Consider the following 18,952-nt stretch of genomic DNA (forward strand, 5'->3'; position numbering starts at 1 on the left):
AGACGGGTGTCTTAGATAAAAGGGGACTGCACAGTGCACAGTGTGGATGTGCAATGCACAGAGTGGATGTTTAGGGGTGGTGCGGCAACCTTCCCTGGCGCTTTTTAGGTAGGTAGCAGTCAATCAGGCAATAGCTCCGTTCACTCCACTGAGACAAGGAACTCTCCCATGTGGGACGGTACACAAGTTTCATCCTGAAGCAGTGACCCCTGGTACATTAAAAAAATCCCGATGGTGGTCACTTGACTGACAGGGACCCTCAGTGATCCACATCCCATCACAGGTCGAAAGTAAAAGTAGTGACCGTTAACTCGGAGGAGGAGGAGGAAAGCAAACAGCAACAGACCTTATGGTCCTTTCGAGGCTGCTTGTTAGAGAAAACTATGATGACAAGATCTAACTCTACATGCTGAAGCATAAGGATAGTAAAGCAAGAAGGCTCCCCCCACCACCAAACCCTCCAAGAAAAAGTGAGAAAAACCACCATGCAGCATGGAAAAACTGACATGGAAATTTTATAGGAAACACTGGAAAGGAAAAGTCACATTCTAAAATACTTTATCTATAAGCTACCCGATAGAGTAACCTGAAAGAGAAAGTAAACAAATAAAATAATTGTTACGGCATGAAATTACAAACTGGTACATTGAGTTAATGGGAAGTCTGTGGACATAACATGGAAGCTACACACTGCACAGTGTGGATGTTTAAGGGTGGTGCGGCAGCCTTGCCTGGCGCTTTTAAGGTAGGCAGCAGTCAATCAGGCCCTAGCTCCGTTTGCTCCACTGAGACAAGGAACTCTCCCATGTGGGACAAGTACACAAGTTTCATCCTGAAGCAGCGACCCCTGGTACATTAAAAAAAATCCTGATGGTGGTCACTTGACTAACATGGACCCTCAGTGATCCACAGCCCATCACAGGTCGAAAGTAAGAGTAGTGACCGTTAACTCCGGGTTATCTGTGCAGATCCTAATCTGTGCTTATATTGCTTTCTTTGCATTGGGGAGATTGAAAAATACATAAGACGGGTGTCTTAGATTAAAAGGGGACTGCACAATGCACAGTGTGGATGTGCAATGCACAGAGTGGATGTTTAGGGGTGGTGCAGCAACCTTCCCTGGTGCTTTTTAGGTAGGCAGCAGTCAATCAGGCCCTAGCTCCGTTCACCCCACTGAGACAAGGAACTCTCCCATGTGGGACAGGTACACAAGTTTCATCCTGAATCAGTGACCCCTGGTACATTAAAAAAATCCTGATGGTGGTCACTTGATTAACAGGGACCCTCAGTGATCCACATCCCATCACAGGTCGAATGTAATAGTAGTGACCGTTAACTCAGGGTTACCTGTGCAGATCCTAATCTGTGCTTATATTACTTTACTTGCATCGAACAAATTGAAAAATGTATGATGACGTGACGTGACACTATGTACGGGTACGTTGTATAAAGGGTGTCTTGTAGACAAAAGGGGAATGAACTTACATGTAGCTATAAAAGAAAGTTATTCGGACAGAAAAAGAGTCAGCTGAGGATTCTCGTGCAAATACTTGTCTATTTTGTTTTTGAATGTCTCAATTGAGATACTGTTCACGGTATCTGAGGGTAATCTGTTCCAGATATTTACAACTCTGTTAAAGAAGAAGTATTTTGCTTCATGGGATTGGAAACGCTTTCCCACAATTTTGCAGCCATTACTTCTGGTTTGACTCGACCGGTCTATATCAAAATATTTATTCATGTCTTAAGTTGTCATATCCCTTCATGATTTTGAAAACTTCAATAAGGTCCCCTCTTAACCTGGGCTTCGTTAAGCTAAATAATTTAAGTTCTTCAAGGCGTTCCTCATATGGTTTGTTTCTAAGTCGTGGTATCATTTTTGTGATTCTTCGCTGAATTTTCTCTAATTTTTCAATGTCCTTTCTGTAGTATGGAGATCAGAACTGCACACAATACTCAAGATGGGGGCGCACTAGTGAGTTGTACAAGGCAAGGATAACTTTTTCCGATTTAAACTCGAAAGTTCTTCCAAAAAAACCCACCAGGTTGTTTGCAATTTTAACCGCCTCGGTGCACTGCTTACTTGGTTTTAGGTCATTTGATATTATCACACCAAGATCCTTTTCATTGTCTGTACTTGATAACTGGATATTGTTCATTTTGTAGTTCACATGGACACTGTTACTTCCAATATGAAGTACTTCACATTTTTCTGTGTTGAATTTCATTTGCCATTTTTTTGCCCAGCTTGCTAAAGTATTAAGGTCATTTTTTAACTCCTGCCACTGTGATTTTGAAGTTACTTTACTGGTTATTTTAGTATCATCTGCAAATTTGGATACTTTACAATTTAGACCCTCATCAATATCATTTATATAGAGAATAAAAAGTATCAGTCCAAGTACTGAGCCTTGGGGAACGCCGCTGATCACATTATGCCATTTGGATTCCTTTCCATTTATCACAACTTGCTGTTTTCGGTCTGAAAGCCAGTCTTGTAACCATTTCTGCATATTTCCTTTTATTCCACATGGTTCTATTTTGCTCATCAGATGCTTGTGTGGGACAGTGTCAAATGCTTTCTGAAAGTCGAGGTAAATTATATTTACTGCTCTTGAGTCATCATATGATTTGTAAACATCATGGAAGAAGTCCAGTATGTTAGTTAAGCATGAACGACGATGTCTGAATCCATGCTGCGAGTCTTTAATTATATTATTTTCTTCTAGATAATTAACTATTTTATCTCTTATGATTTCTTCCATTAACTTGCACACGTTGAGCTGATTGGTCTGTAATTTCCTGGGTGCGACTCATTTCCTTTTTTGAAAATAGGTGTTACATTTGCTAGTTTCCATTCGCATGGAACTTTCCCAGTACTTAACGATTTATTGAATAAGACAGAGAGTGGCAGCAGTAACTCATTTTTTGCTTCTCTGAAAATTCTCGGTGGTATTTTATCGGGGCCAGGGGTTTTGTTTATGTTCGTACTATTTATGGCTGAAAGGATATCGTTATTATGGATAGCATAGTTACTAAGGACTGTGCTATTTGCTTGGTTTGTGGGTAGCAGTAGGTTTCTGGTGGCATTTTCAACTGTAAAAACAGACGTAAAGTAATCGTTAAGAATGTTTGCCATTTCGACCTAATTTTGTGTGTGTTTGCCACTGCTCGTTTCTAGAGGACCTATTGATGTAGTCATAACCTTTTTCTTTCTAATGTAACTGTAAAATTCTTTAGGATTTCATTTGCAAGTATTAGCAATGTGGATCTCCAGTGCTCTTTTGCTTTGTTTAATAAGTCTTTTCGATATGCGACGTAGATTTTCATACTGTAATTTATTATCATTATTTTGTGTAGTTTTATATTTATGGTATGCCTGTTTTTTGGCTATTAAGTTTCTTTTAATTTCACTGGACCACCACTTTGGTTTACTATTACCAGCTGGACACCTGTTACGTAGTGGCACACATGACTTTACCACTTCGTTAAATTTTTTGGTGAATATTTCCCATGCTTGGTTTATGTCATCGGTTTCAGACATTTGATTCCAATCTGCAGTTGCAAGTAGCGCTCTGAGCCTAGTGAAATCAGCTCTATGATAATCTGGGACCTTTTCTTTGCTCTCCATTTCTTTTACTTTTTCAGTACAGTACCCTCGCGTCCAACACGCGTTTGTCCAGCACAATTCGTGTCCAGCACGGAGAGCAAAAAATTAGTACGATTTAATACGATTTAAGTACTGTAAAACGGGTGCATCAGCATAACATGGACGGAGATCCGAGAAGTGGGCGAAATCCGCAGAGTTTGCCTCTAGCACGATCACCTCTGGTCCAACACGGTCATACTGGATGTTCCCATGATGCTGAGAGCCAATGAAAACTTCCGATCAAGTAGCCTCCCTCGCCCGCTATCGTGACGTGATTGTGATGTTGCCCAATGAAAAATGCTTCTGCTCTCACGTGATGTTTCGTTTAAATTTCTCCCGCCACAGTGCCACTCAGTCGCATAATTCGCACTGGATGGTGCTTTTTTCTTGCTGCATTTTCTGCCCTTGCTACTGCACTTTACTCAGCTCATGATGCCTAGGAAGCCTTCTGAGAACCCCAAGAAGTGGCGGCACCTCCCTCAGGCCACCAAGCTAGAATTCATTGAGAGGCAGAAGAAAGGGGAGAGGAATTTCAAAGGATTTATGAGGGAGGTTGAGGAGGAGCAGCAGCCATTACCCGCTAGTGACACCAGCAGCCATCCTCTGGGGACCCAGTAGGACTACCTACAGCCTCGGATACCACCTTCCATTCCCAACAAGCCCACCAACACTATCCTAAAAGGTTAGTTATAATTCATAATACAGTACCATTCATTATAATTACAGCAGTACTAATATATGTATAGGTATATGGTAGGTATATAGGGTGACTTTTCCTAGGGTTGCTGATATAATTCATTTTTCCCCATAAGCTCTGTTGTTTGTCCAACACGTTTTTGGTCCAACACGGGACCCATGCATGACAAAATTACCGTGTTGGACGCGAGGGTACTGTAGTAATATTAAACTGTATAATTCGGTGATCACTTGAACTAAACTCAGGTCCTATTTCAATGTTGTTGACTAGGTTATCATTTGTAGTCAAGATGATGTCTAGGATATTGTTTCCCCTAGTTGGGTATTCTACGTGTTGGGAAACAGCGCTTTCTTGAAGATTCGTGTAAAGCTCTTGTCCTGAGTGTGCCGTTAGCGGTTCACCCCACCTTGTTACCGGTAGGTTAAAGTCTCCAAAAATTACGCTATCCTCTTGACAACAAATTTCCGAAATTTGATCATAAAGTTCTTCATCTATCTCAGTTGACTGTGCTGGAGGACAGTAGACGAGACATATATCTATTTTGTGTGAATTAATATTTAGCTGACCATAACTGGCATCTATGTTGGTAATACTGGGTTTGGATAGCACAAGGGGGTGGAGACTTTTCACATATAGTAAAACACCGCCACCAGCTCGATGTGGTCGCTCACAGCTAAAAATATTGTACCCTGTTAATGAGTATTCCGCTAGAAAGTCACAGTTAGATGTGTTAACCCCTAAAACGCGGATCGTCGCGTTTGCGACGCTCAGCCATAAGGGCAGGACGGCGGGTCGTCGCGTTTGCGATTTTAGTAAATTTTGAATAACCGCGGGCAAGCAGGCTCCAGCTGGTATTGTCTATCAGTACCACCACCCTCTAGCTACAACTAGCATACTTTATCTTTGTACTACTGACCTCAGTTGTTGCCAAATATCGCGTTTTCCCCCCGTACCCCCCCCACCACGGCCCGGCCAGCCTGGCTGTGATACATGGCAGTGCTCTGAGCGCTCAGAACTGTAAATCTGCGATCTCCTCTCACAAGCAGTTTATGCTACTAGGAAACGCTTGTTTCCCCAGTTGTAACACTAGCTTTTTTTCTCACGGTTTGCCTCTGTTTAGCGTCAGTTTACTGCAGGCTTTCAAAGTGAGATTATGGCGAGTTCTAGCTCTTCCCAGTCAGTGCAAGCGGCCGATAGGAACGAGAATAAAGTGGCGGACGTAAGGCAGAATAAAAAGCGCGCCGTGGTGATCTTTTGGGAAGTAATATGATTGAAAATAATGTTGTATACATGTTTTTAGCTGTCAAAATGGAAATGTTTGTTGAGTGATGGGAAGACCGCCGCCACAGTGCATGTCGGCCGTACGCTCCGTTGATTTTAGCCTTATTTTCAGTGCTTATTGTACAAATACAAATTCCTAACTACCTTTACGTTGTAGTATAAAGTTTACTGTGACAGAATGAGGCTGTGGTAGAGGGAAAACCGGGTTGCTGGAGGTGTGAAAGTGAAGATTTGGTTACCCAACTTTGCAAGTCTCCACAAGTCCTTGGGTAGTCCACGAAGGCTCAACACCTGTCTCTGGAGAAAGCTGAATGTAAGTACTATCTGCCATACCAAGTATAATGTTCTAGGGTTAATCTCTGATTTTTGGCTAATATTTTCCTACAGGTACTCAGACTGCGATACAACCCCGCCACTCGGGGGGGATCGACTGTAAACAGCCGCGTTTTAGGGGTTAATCCAGGACTCTGTGATGCCAACAATGTCATAATTTTCTAGGTAAGTAAGTGATTCTAAATCCTCAAACTTGTTACGTAGACTACGTGCGTTAACATAGAAGACTCTAATTCCGTCCCTAACAGTTGGTGTTATGACTCTGCAGGTATTTACGTTGAGGTTACTGCTCTGGGATGTTCCGCGTTTTTTTATTTGAAGAGGGCGACTTCATTGTTACAAGAGGATGAGAAAAAGGCAGAGTATAAGAGAGAAGTGGAGGAACGATTGGGCAAATATGAATTGGAGCAGATGGGAGACGTGGAAGGTGTGTGTAGAATATTTACAGAAGAAATATGTGTAGCATGTGATGTGGTGTGTGGAAGGAAGAGAAGACGGAGGGGGGTGCAAGGAACAGCGTGGTGAACTGAAGAGGTGAAACAGGCTGTGGCACAAAAGAAGAAAGCATACAATGAATGGATGAGAAATAGGGGCGTGGAAGAGGTTGAGAGGCGGAAGAGAGAGTTATATGTAGAAAGAAAGAGAGAGGTGAAAAGATTAGTAAGAGAGAGTAAGAAGAGAGTGGATGAGGAATTTGGAAGAAATTTGAGTGTAAAGTGGAGGGACTGTAAGAAAATGTTCTGGAGAGAGGTGAAAAGAGTAAGACGGTGGAAGTGAAGTTAGCAGGGGAGTGAAAGATAAAAATGGTAGATTACTAGTGGAGAAGGGAGAAAAAGTGAGCAGATGGAGAGAACACTTTAAGGAATTGTTGAACGTAGAGGATGGAAGTAATGCGAGTATAAGTGGCTGGGGAATGGCTGGGAGAAGGAGGGAGGTGAGAAGACAGGAAGAAATCAGTAGGATAGAAGTTGTGGAAGCAATGAAGAAAGTTAAATCAGGGAAAGCCCCAGGAATTGATGAAGTGTGTGGTGAAATGCTGAAGCATGGGGGAGAGATAGTAGTAGAATGGATGTGGAAAATGTGCAGATTGGCCTGGGAGGAAGGTAGAGTCCCGGAGGATTGGAAGTCAGGTATAATTATTCCCTTGTACAAAGGAAAAGGAGAAAAAGAAGTGTGTGGTAATCATAGGGGCATTTGTCTTCTTAGTATAATAGGAAAAGTGTATGGCAGGATACTTATTGACAGAGTTAGAGAAAGAACAGAGAAATTAGTTGGAGAAGAACAGGGAGGCTTTAGGAAGGGAAGAGGTTGTGTAGATCAGATATTAATTCTCAGATCTTTAGTGGAAAAGTTTCTAGAGAAGGGAAAGAAGTTGTATGCAGCTTTCATGGATTTGGAGAAAGCATATGACAGGGTGGATAGACAAGGACTGTGGAAAGTGTTAAGAATATATGGAGTAGATGGAAAGTTGTTGAATGCTGTCAAGAGTATGTATGATGGTGCGAAGGCTGCAGTTCGTGTGGATGGTGAACTTAGTGAATTTTTCTCTTTGAAGGTTGGGTTGAAACAGGGATGTGTCATGTCTCCATGGTTGTTCAATCTGTACATGGATGGGGTAATAAAAGAGGTACAAGGTAGGGTAGTGGATGTTGGAGTGGCCATGGTGAGAGAGGATAGTGTTTGGAAACTCACTGTACTGTTGTTTGCAGATGATACTGCGTTGTTGAGTGAAGACGAAGGGGAGCTGCAAGGCTTGGTGGATGAGTTTGAGAGAGTGTGTAAGAAACGGAATCTAAAGGTGAATGTAGGGAACAGTAAAGTGATGGTCTTTGAGAGAGGTGAAGTCAGTGAATGTACAGCGAGGTTGGATGGTGAGGAATTGGAAAATGTGAGTACGTTTAAGTACTTGGGTAGTGTGATGAGTAAGGATGGAGGTTTGGAGGGTGAAGTGCTTGAAAGGGTACAGCAGGGAAGAAAGGTTGCTGGTTCCTTGAAAGCAGTGATAAGAAACAGGGAAGTGAGCATGGAAGTGAAAAAGTTACTACATGACAGTATTGTGATACGAACTCTAACGTACTGAAGTGAAGCTTGGACGTTGTTGGAAGGACACAAGTCAAGAGTGAGAGCAGTGGAAATGAGTTATTTAAGAGGAGCCTGTGGAGTCACATGGAGAGACAGGCTGACGAATGAGGATATAAAGGAGCGTTGTGGTGTTGAGGTGGATGTGATAGGATGCGTTATGAGGAACACACTGAGGTGGTTTGGCCATGTGGAGAGGATGGAGGGTGAAAGACTGACGAAGAGAGTGTATGTGAGTGAGGTGGAGGGGGAAAGAGGGAGGGGGAGGCCGAGGATGAGATGGAGGGATGGGGTGGAAAGGTATATGAGAGAGGGGGGTGTGAGCTGGGAGCAGGGGAGTGAAATGGCGGGGGACAGGGTGACTTGGAGGCGATTTGTTTGTGGCCACCCCAAACGGGATTGAGGCGTCTGGCAATAGATAGATAGATCGATAGACTTCATTGTGTAAAAGTCTACCTAGCCGTGCCGCACCTACAGAGTTTAAATGGAGACCATCTTTCTGGAACAGAGTATGTTGCTCATAAAACTGGTCCCACAGACAGACAAAGTCGACTCCCTCTTGAGTGCAGATAGATTTGAGTTGGTTATTTGTGCTGAAGGCCTTATCATAAAAACTATTCTCTGCCTTGATCCTTGGGAGTATACCAGATATTATCGCATTAGTGGACTTAGTTTTGAATCGTTTGATCATTTCATGATACTTTGCTAGCAATTCCTCCGATCTACTGCACTTCAGATCATTTGTACCAACATGGATGACGTATTGAGTTTTATCATTTGCGTCTTTTGTGACCTCATCGCAGGCTTCTGTGATATCACATAGTCCACCTCCTGGAAAACAGTACCTCTTTCTGCTGCTGAGGGCGCGTCCACAAAATTCCTCCAGCTGATTGCGTACAATAGAGTCCCCAATAAGCCTTGTTTCTTCTGGCTCATCAACCGCTTCGGCAAGGATCTGGTAGCGATTATACGTAGTTATGGGAAGGTGCTTCTTCGTACTTTTTCCGGGTTTTGCCCCATTTCTTAAAATAGTAAAGGGGGCTTCGCTTGGCGAGGAACGTACTGAATCGCTGGGTGAGGAAGATACTGGTACACTATCATTTGTAACTGCCTGATGGGTGGGGGCTTGTACAAACTCAGTTTGTACGCTTCTTCCCTCCTGAGTGCTGTTGCTGATTCCCACGTTTGCCGCTACAAACTCTTTCAGTATCTCAAACTCTGCCTTGAATTCCCCGTAATTTCTCTGCGATTCAGCTAACCATTTTCTAGATCTCTTCTCAAGATGCATAGTTTGCACACAGGTGTCGAAAAGTAATCCAAAAAATACTGAGGCGCAAAACGACCAGTACACTCCTGACAGACCTTCAGGATAGATCGCATTTTGTAGCAATATTTCCAAAATCCCACAAAAAAAAAAAAAAAAAATAAAAAAAAAAAAAATAATAATAATATACAACTAGTTAAGGGATGTTGTTACAAGTGGACAATTTACTCTATAAATGAAATATTGAATTACTAGGGAGATTCACTTACTTTTTATATATTATCTTCCTTTACCAGTATAAAATGAATAGAAAAACCACCTGCTATAGCACAATCCAACCTACATGAATTCTTTTACCAGTGTAAAAAGAGTAGAAAATCTGCTTGCTATGGTACAACCTAACTTACCATGAATTGTGTAAAATGAAAAGAAAATCTACTTGCTATGGTATAATCTAGCTTACCATGAATTGTGGAAATACACCATACACTGATTCACTGGAGAAAAAAGGAAAAACAAAAAAATAACAATGGAATGTTTGGGAAAAAATCAAAATAAAAATTTGGCTTCACTCAGTGAACAACTGAAAATAAAAAATAATATACAACTGGTTAAGGGATGTTGTTACAAATAGGCAATTTACTCTATAAATGAAATATTGAATTACTAGGGAGATTCACTTACTTTTAATATACTATCTTCCTTTACCAGTATAAAAAGAATAGAAAATCCACCTGCTATAGCACAATCCAACCTACATGAATTCTTTTACCAGTGTAAAAAGAGTAGAAAATCTGCTTACTATGGTACAACCTAACTTACCATGAATTGTTTGAAATGAAAAGAAAATCTGCTTGCTATGGTATAATCTAGCTTACCATGAATTGTGGAAATACACCATACACTGTTTCACTGGGAGAAAAAAGGAAAAACAAAAAATAACAATGGAATGTTGGGGAGATATCCAAATAAAAACCTAGCTTCACTCAGTGAACAACTGTTTATAGTGTAAAAACTATTTCACTGGTGTAACATCAATCACACAGTTGTTACTCTACACAGAAGACAATGCTTTTCACTTGCACTAAACTAGCAAGCAACTCAGTTAATATCTGTTAACGTTAGACTTTACAGTAAGAAAGAGGAGGAGGAGGAGGAGGAGGAGGAGGAGGAGGAGGATTTTTTTTTTTTACACAGGAAAGCAAACAGCAACAGACCTTATGGTCCTTTCGAGGCTGCTTGTTAGAGAAAACTATGACGACAAGATCTAACTCTACATGTTGAAGGATAAGGATAGTAAAGCAAGAAGGCTCCCCCCACCACCAAACCCTCCAGGAAAAAGTGAGAAAAACCACCATGCAGCATGGAAAAACTGACATGGAAATTTTATAGGAAACACTGGAAATGAAAAGTCACATTCTATAATACTTTATCTACAAGCTACCCGATAGAGTAACCTGAAAGAGAAAGTAAACAAATAAAATAATAGTTACGGCATGACATTATAAACCGGTTACATTGAGTTAATGGGAAGTCTGTGGACATAACGTGGAAGCTACACACTGCACAGTGTGGATGTTTAGGGGTGGTGCAGCAGCCTTGCCTGGCGCTTTTAAGGTAGGCAGCAGTCAATCAGGCCCTAGCTCCGTTTGCTCCACTGAGACAAGGAACTCTCCCATGTGGGACAAGTACACAAGTTTCATCCTGAAGCAGTGACCCCTGGTACATTAAAAAAATCCCGATGGTGGTCACTTGACTAACAGGAACCCTCAGTGATCCACAGCCCATCACAGGTCGAAAGTAAGAGTAGTGACCGTTAACTCAGGGTTATCTGTGCAGATCCTAATCTGTGCTTATATTGCTTTCTTTGCACTGGGGAGATTGAAAAGTATATAGGACGGGTGTCTTAGATAAAAGGGGACTGCACAGTGCACAGTGTGGATGTGCAATGCACAGAGTGGATGTTTAGGGGTGGTGCGGCAACCTTTCCTGGCGATTTTAGGTAGGCAGCAGTCAATCAGGCAATAGCTCCGTTCACTCCACTGAGACAAAAAACTCTCCCATGTGGGACAAGTACACAAGTTTCATCCTGAAGCAGTGACCCCTGGTACATTAAAAAAATCCCGATGGTGGTCACTTGACTAACAGGGACCCTCAGTGATCCACATCCCATCACAGGTCGAAAGTAAAAGTAGTGACCGTTAACTCAGGGTTATCTGTGCAGATCCTAATCTGTGCTTACTGTATATTACCTCATTTGCTTTGGGTAAATCGAAAAACGTATAATGACGTGACGTGACGCTATGTTAAGTTTACGGGGTGTCCTGTAGACACGAGGGGACTGCACAGTGTGGAAGTTTAGGGGTGGTGCGGCAGCCTTGCCTGGCGCTTTTAAGGTAGGCAGCAGTCAATCAGGCCCTAGCTCCGTTCACTCCACTGAGACAGAGAACTCTCCCATATGGGACAAGTACACAAGTTTCATCCTGAAGCAGTGACCCCTGGTACATTAAAAAAATCCCGATGGTGGTCACTTGACTAACATGGACCCTCATTGATCCACAGCCCATCACAGGTCGAAAGTAAGAGTGGTGACCGTTAACTCAGGGTTATCTGTGCAGATCCTAATCTGTGCTTATATTGCTTTGTTTGCACCGAATAAATTGAAAATGTATAATATCGTGATGCAACACTATATACGGGTACATTGTTTACGGGGTGTCTTGTAGACTAATGGGGCATGAACTTACATGTACAGTAGCTATAAAAGCAAGTTATTCGGACAGAAAAAGAGTCAGCTGAGGATTTTCGTGCAAATACTTGTCTAATTTGTTTTTGAATGTCTCAATTGAGATACTGTTCACGGTATCTGAGGGTAATCTGTTCCAGATATTTACAACTCTGTTAAAGAAGTATTTTGCTTCGTAGGATTGGAATCGCTTTCCCATGATTTTGCAGCCATTACTTCTGGTTTGACTCGACCGGTCTATATCAAAATATTTATTCATGTCTAAGTTGTCATATCCCTTCATGATTTTGAAAACTTCAATAAGGTCCCCTCTTAACCTGCGCTTTGTTAGGCTAAATAATCTAAGTTCTTCAAGGCGTTCCTCATATGGTTTGTTTCTAAGTCGTGGTATCATTTTTGTGATTCTTCGCTGAATTTTCTCTAATTTTTCAATGTCCTTCCTGTAGTACGGAGACCAGAATTGCACACAATACTCAAGATGGGGGCGCACTAGCGAGTTGTACAAGGCAAGTATGACTTTTTCCGATTTAAACTCGAAAGTTCTTCCAATAAAACCCACTAGCTTGTTTGCAATTTTAACCGCATCGGTACACTGCTTGCTTGGTTTTAGGTCATTTGATATTATCACACCAAGATCCTTTTCACTGTCTGTACTTGATAACTGAATATTGTTCATTTTGTAATTTGCATGGACATTGTTACTTCCAATATGAAGTACTTTACATTTTTCTGTGTTGAATTTCATATGCCATTTTTATGTCCAGCTTGCTAAAGTATTAAGGTCATTTTGTAACTGCTGCCACTGTAATTTTGAAGTGACTATACTGGTTATTTTAGTATCATCTGCAAATTTGGATACTTTACAATTTAGACCCTCATCAATGTCATTTATATAAATAATAAAAAGTATCGGTCCAAGTACTGAGCCTTGGGGAACGCCGCTGATCACATTACGCCATTTGGATTCCTTTCCGTTTATCACAACATGCTGTTTTCGGTCTGACAGCCAGTCTTGTAACCATTTTTGCGTCTTTCCTTTTATTCCATGTGCTTCTATTTTTCTCATGAGACGCTTGTGAGGGACAGTGTCAAATGCTTTCTGAAAGTCGAGGTAAATTATATCTACTGCTCTTGAGTCATCGTATGATTTGTAAACATCATGGAAGAAGTCCAGTAAGTTAGTTAAGCATGAACGACGATGTCTGAATCCATGTTGCGAGTCTTTAATTATATTATTTTCTTCTAGATAATTAACTATTCTATCTCTTATGATTTTTTCCATTAACTTGCACACTACTGATGTTAAGCTGATTGGTCTGTAATTTCCTGGGTGCGACTCATTTCCTTTTTGAAAATTGGTGTTACATTTGCTAGTTTCCATTCGCGTGGAACTTTCCCAGTACTTAATGATTTATTGAATAAGACAGAGAGTGGCAGCAGTAACTCATGTTTTGCTTCTTTGAGAATTCTCGGTGATATTTTATCGGGGCCAGGGGTTTTGTTTATGTCCGTACTATTTATGGCTGAAAGGATATCATTATTATGGATAGCATAGTTACTAAGGGCTGTGCTATTTGCTTGGTTTGTGGGTAACAGTAGGTTTCTGGTGGTGTTTTCTACTGTAAAAACAGACGCAAAGTAATCGTTAAGAATGTTTGCCATTTCGACCTCATTTTCAGTGTGTCTGCCATTGTTTGTTTCTAGAGGACCTATTGATGTAGTCATAACCTTTTTCTTTCTAATGTAACTGTAAAATTCTTTAGGATTTGATTTGCACATATTAGCAATGTGGATCTCCAGTGCTCTTTTGCTTTGTTTAATAAGTCTTTTCGATGTGCGGCGTAGATTATCGTATTGTAATTTATCATCATTATTTTGTGTAGCTTTATATTTATGGTATGCCTGTTTTTTGGCTATTAAGTTACTTTTTATTTCACTGGACCACCACTTTGGTTTACTATTTCCAGCTGGACGTCTGTTACGTAGTGGCACACATGACTTTACCACTTCATTAAATTTTTCGGTGAATATTTCCCATGCTTGGTTTATGTCATCGGTTTCAGACATTTGATTCCAATCTGCAGTTGCAAGTAGCGCTCTGAGCCTGTTGAAATTAGCTCTACGATAATCTGGGACCTTTTCTTTGCTCTCCGTTTCTTTTACTTTTTCAGTAGTAATATTAAACTGTATAGTTCGATGATCACTGGAACTAAACTCAGGTCCTATTTCAACGTTGTTGACTAGGTTATCATTTGTAGTCAAGATGATGTCTAGGATATTGTTTCCTCTCGTTGGGTATTCTACGTGTTGGGAAAGGGCGCTTTCTTGAAGATTCGTATAAAGCTCTTGTCCTGAGTGTGTCGTCAGTGGTTCACCCCACTTTGTTACCGGTAGATTAAAGTCTCCAAAAATTACGCTATCCTCTTGACAACAAATTTCCGCAATTTGATCATAAAGTTTTTCATCTGTCTCAGTTGACTGTGCTGGAGGACGATAGATGAGACATATATTTATTTTGTGTGAATTAATACTTAGCTGAACATAACTGGCATCTATGTTGGTAATACTGGGTTTGGATAGCACAAGGGGATGGAGACTAGTTTTCACATATAGTAAAACACCGCCACCAGCTCGATGTGGTCGCTCACAGCTGAAAATATTGCACCCTGTTAGTGAGTATTCCGCTAGAAAGTCACGGTCAGATGTGTTAATCCAGGACTCTGTGATGCCAATGATGTCATAATTTTCTAGGTAAATTAGAGATTCTAAATCCTCAAACTTGTTACATAGACTACGTGCGTTAGCATAGCAGACTATAATTCCGTTCCGAACAGTTGGTGATCTGACTTTGTGGGTATTTACGTTAAGGTTACTGTTCCTGGACGTGCCACGTTTTTTGATCTGAAGAGGGCGACTTTATCGTGTAGAAGTCTACCTAGCCGTGCCGCTCCTACTGAGTTCAAATGGAGACCATCTTTCTGGAATAGAGTATGTTGCTCGTAAAACTGGTCCCACAGATTGACAAAGTCGACTCCCTCTTGCGTGCAGAGAGATTTGAGCCGGTTATTTGTGCTGAAGGCCTTATCATAGAAACTATTTTCTGCTATGATCCTTGGGAGTATACCAGATATTATCACATTAGTGGACTTAGTTTTGAATCGTTTGATCATTTCATGATACTTTGCTAGCAATTCCTCTGATCTATTGCGCTTCAGATCATTTGTACCAACATGGATAACGTATAGAGTTTGATCATTTGCGTCTTTTGTGACCTCATCACAGGCTTCTGTGATATCACATAGTCCACCTCCTGGAAAACAGTACCTCTTTCTGCTGATGGGGGCGCGTCCACAAAATTCCTCCAGCTGACTGCGTACAATAGAGTCCCCAATAAGCCTTGTTTCTTCTGTCTCATTAACCGCTTCGGCAAGGATCTGGTAGCGATTATACGTAGTTATGGGAAGATGCTTCCTCGTATCTTTTCCGGGTTTTGCGCCATTTCTTACCATAGTAGAGGGGACTTCGCTTGACGAGGAACGTACTGAATCGCTGGGTGAGGAAGATACTGATTCACTATTATTTGTGACTGCCTGATGGGCGGGGGCTTGTACGAGCTCAGTTTGTACGCTTCTTCCTTCTCGAGTGCTGTTGCTGACTCCTACATTTGCCACTACAAACTCTTTCAGTGTCTCAAACTCTGCCTTGAGTTCCCTGTAATTTCTCTGCAATTCAGCTAAACCATTTTCCAGATCTTTTCTCAAGATGCATAGTTTGCACACAGGCGTCGAAAAGTAATTCAAAAAATACTGAGCCGCAAAGCGACCAGTACACTCCTGGCAGGCCTTCAGGTTAGATGGCATTTTGCAGCAATATTTCCACAATCCCACACAAATAAAAAATAATATACAACTGGTTAATGGATGTTGTTACAAATGGTCAATTTACTCTATAAATGAAATATTGAATTTCTAGGGAGATTCACTTACTTTTTATATATTATCTTCCTTTACCAGTATAAAAAGAATTGAAAATCTACCTGCTATGGCACAATCCAACCTACATGAATTCTTTTACCAGTGTAAAAAGAACAGAAAATCTGCTTGCTATGGTACAACCTACCTTACCATGAACTGTGTAAAATGAAAAGGGAATCTACTTGCTATGGTATGATCTAGCTTACCATGAATTGTGGAAATACACCATACACTGATTCACTGGAGACAAAGGAAAAAAAAAAAAAAATAACAATGGAATGTTGGAGGAAAAATCAAAATAAAAACCTAGCTTCTCTCAATGAACAACTGAAAATAAAAATAATATACAACCGGTTAAGGGATGTTGTTAAAAATGGACAATTTACTCTATAAATGAAATATTGAATTTCTAGGGAGATTCACTTACTTTTTATATACTATCTTCCTTTAACAGTATAAAAAGAATAGAAAATCCACCTGCTATAGCACAAGCCAACCTGCATGAATTCTTTTACCAGTGTAAAAAGAGTAGAAAATCTGCTTCCTATGGTACAACCTAACTTACCATGAACTGTGTAAAATGTAAAGAAAATCTACTTGCTATGGTATGATCTAGCTTACCATGTATTGTGGAAGTACACCATAAACTGATTCACTGGGAGAAAAAGGAAAAAAGAAAATAACAATGGAATGTTGGGGAGAAATCAAAATAAACACCTAGCTTCACTCAGTGGACAACGGTTTGTAGTGCAAAAACTATTTCACTGGTGTAACATCAATCACACAGTTGTTACTCTATACAGAAGACAATGCTATTCACTTGCACTAAACTAGCAAGCAACTTAGTTAGTATTTGTTACGTTAGACTTTAAAGTAAGACGTACAAGGATGATAGTGGGAACAAAAACAAAGAGAGCTGGTAGGTAAATACACTTTCGGTTCACTACACCATTTACTAGTGAGAAAAGATAATCTGTTTGTTAGATATCGTTCTAACTGACCATGAACTGCGGAAAATAAACTATAATAAACTATAATATGTCTGAGGAGGAGAAGGAGGAGGAGGAGGAGGAATGGATGGATGTGTAATGGGGTGTATAAAAGCCCGCACTGCTTAGAGGCAACGTGGGGATCCTCTCTTTGGCTCAGTGGTAACGTGTGCACATATGAGGTGTGAGCGCCTGAGTTCAAATCCCACCCAGACCAGTGATTAATTTGTTAAGTTTCAGTTTGGTCCATTACATTGGTGGCAGCGGTGGGATGTGAGGAGAGGCTTAATTAGAGGGCCATGATGTTGTTGACAGTATCTTATAAAACCTTACATCCCAGGGGGTGAGCTGTCTGTGTGTCGTTCGCGGGCTCCCCCTAATGGTGGCCTCCAGTGTGCTATGCTACCACGTGTATTCGAAACTGACCAAACTAATCACCAGGGAGAGAAAAGAGTGATGTAATAGGGTGTATAAAAGCCACATTGCTGAGAGGCAATGTGGGGATCCTTTCTTTGGCTCAGTGGTAACATGCGCACGTATGAGGCGAGAGGGCCTGAGTTCAAATCGCGGCCAGACCAGATGAACTATGACAAGGATGATGGTGACGACGATGATGATGATGATGACAATGACACTAAACATGATGTTGATGACAATGACAATACCAAAAAATGATGATGACTATGACAATAACAACGATGATAACTGCTGCAGTCTATGCCCTTACCTGGCAGAAGGGACATGGGCACCAGCTGAACTTCTGCCAACTCACTGCCCACATTCAGGGATTGCATGATACGTTCAGCCAGACTCTCAGCCTCATTCAACCTGTGACAAATTATTTTTAAACAGTTAACCCCCTCACTACAAGAAGCTTCTAAATTGAGTAGAAACTGGTGATGGCAAAGAAATATACAATACAAAAGGGTTCACGGAGACAGTTTCTAACCGTTTCTATGAAAGCCTTCCTCTAATCTAAATATCCTGCCTAGAAGTAACATGAACTAAATGAAAGTAAGCCTTCTTACTGGAGGGGTTAAAATTGTATTATCTTCATTATTCAGTTACATTAAAAGTAAGATTCTCTTACTTTTTTCTTTTTACTTACTGTAGATCCTACCTGCTCTATTTTTAATAATGAGAAAACAGGTGTTGATGTCAGTGATGAAACAAAATACGGTACTGAGTAACACATACAGTACTAGTACTGGTAAAAGTATTGTACAATATATGCACTGCTTCAGTCTTAGCAGAGTTTACCCAGAATCACTGAGTTTTCTCTATTACATGTGCTTACATTTTCTGTATCTACTCTACAAAACCGACTGTTTGATTGTAGAGTATGGTACCTGACCTGTTTGATATTACAGTAGAGTACAGGTTACCTGAACTTTCTGATAGTACTGTACAGTATATTAACTGAAATGTCTGATAGTACAGCACATTACCTCAATATGCTCATTTCATGTGTAAACAAAGAACCTGAAATTTAGTTGTTAGTAACATTTGAACTTGTTAACCAATAGTCTGTAGTGCAGTATGCATAAATCTCTACAAGAAACCCTGAGATTAAAGTTCTTATGTAATACTGTGTAAGTATAAAACATCACCAAGTAACACCTGTCTGCATTATTTGACACAATGCCTTGTAACTCCATCATAACTGTCCCCAGCATTCACCTCCAATTACTTTTTATGTGCTCACAACAAAATCCTAAGCACCATACATACAGTATGTCAGCTGCCATTACAACAGGTCACCTACTCTATTTTGTAACAGAATAGCACAGCCTAGGCCCCCAAACAATCATGTTGTATTATGGATTTTTCTTTTTAATAAGATGTAACCTCCTTGCATGGAAGAGAAATTGTGAAGCAGCATGGTTTAATGGGCAGGAATGCACACTATGGACCAAAGGGTCCTGTATTTGATCCCAACC

Source organism: Coenobita brevimanus, chromosome 62, assembly GCF_032717465.1.
Source record: "Coenobita brevimanus isolate Jiangsu-jjx chromosome 62, ASM3271746v2, whole genome shotgun sequence".
Lineage (NCBI taxonomy): Eukaryota > Metazoa > Arthropoda > Malacostraca > Decapoda > Coenobitidae > Coenobita > Coenobita brevimanus.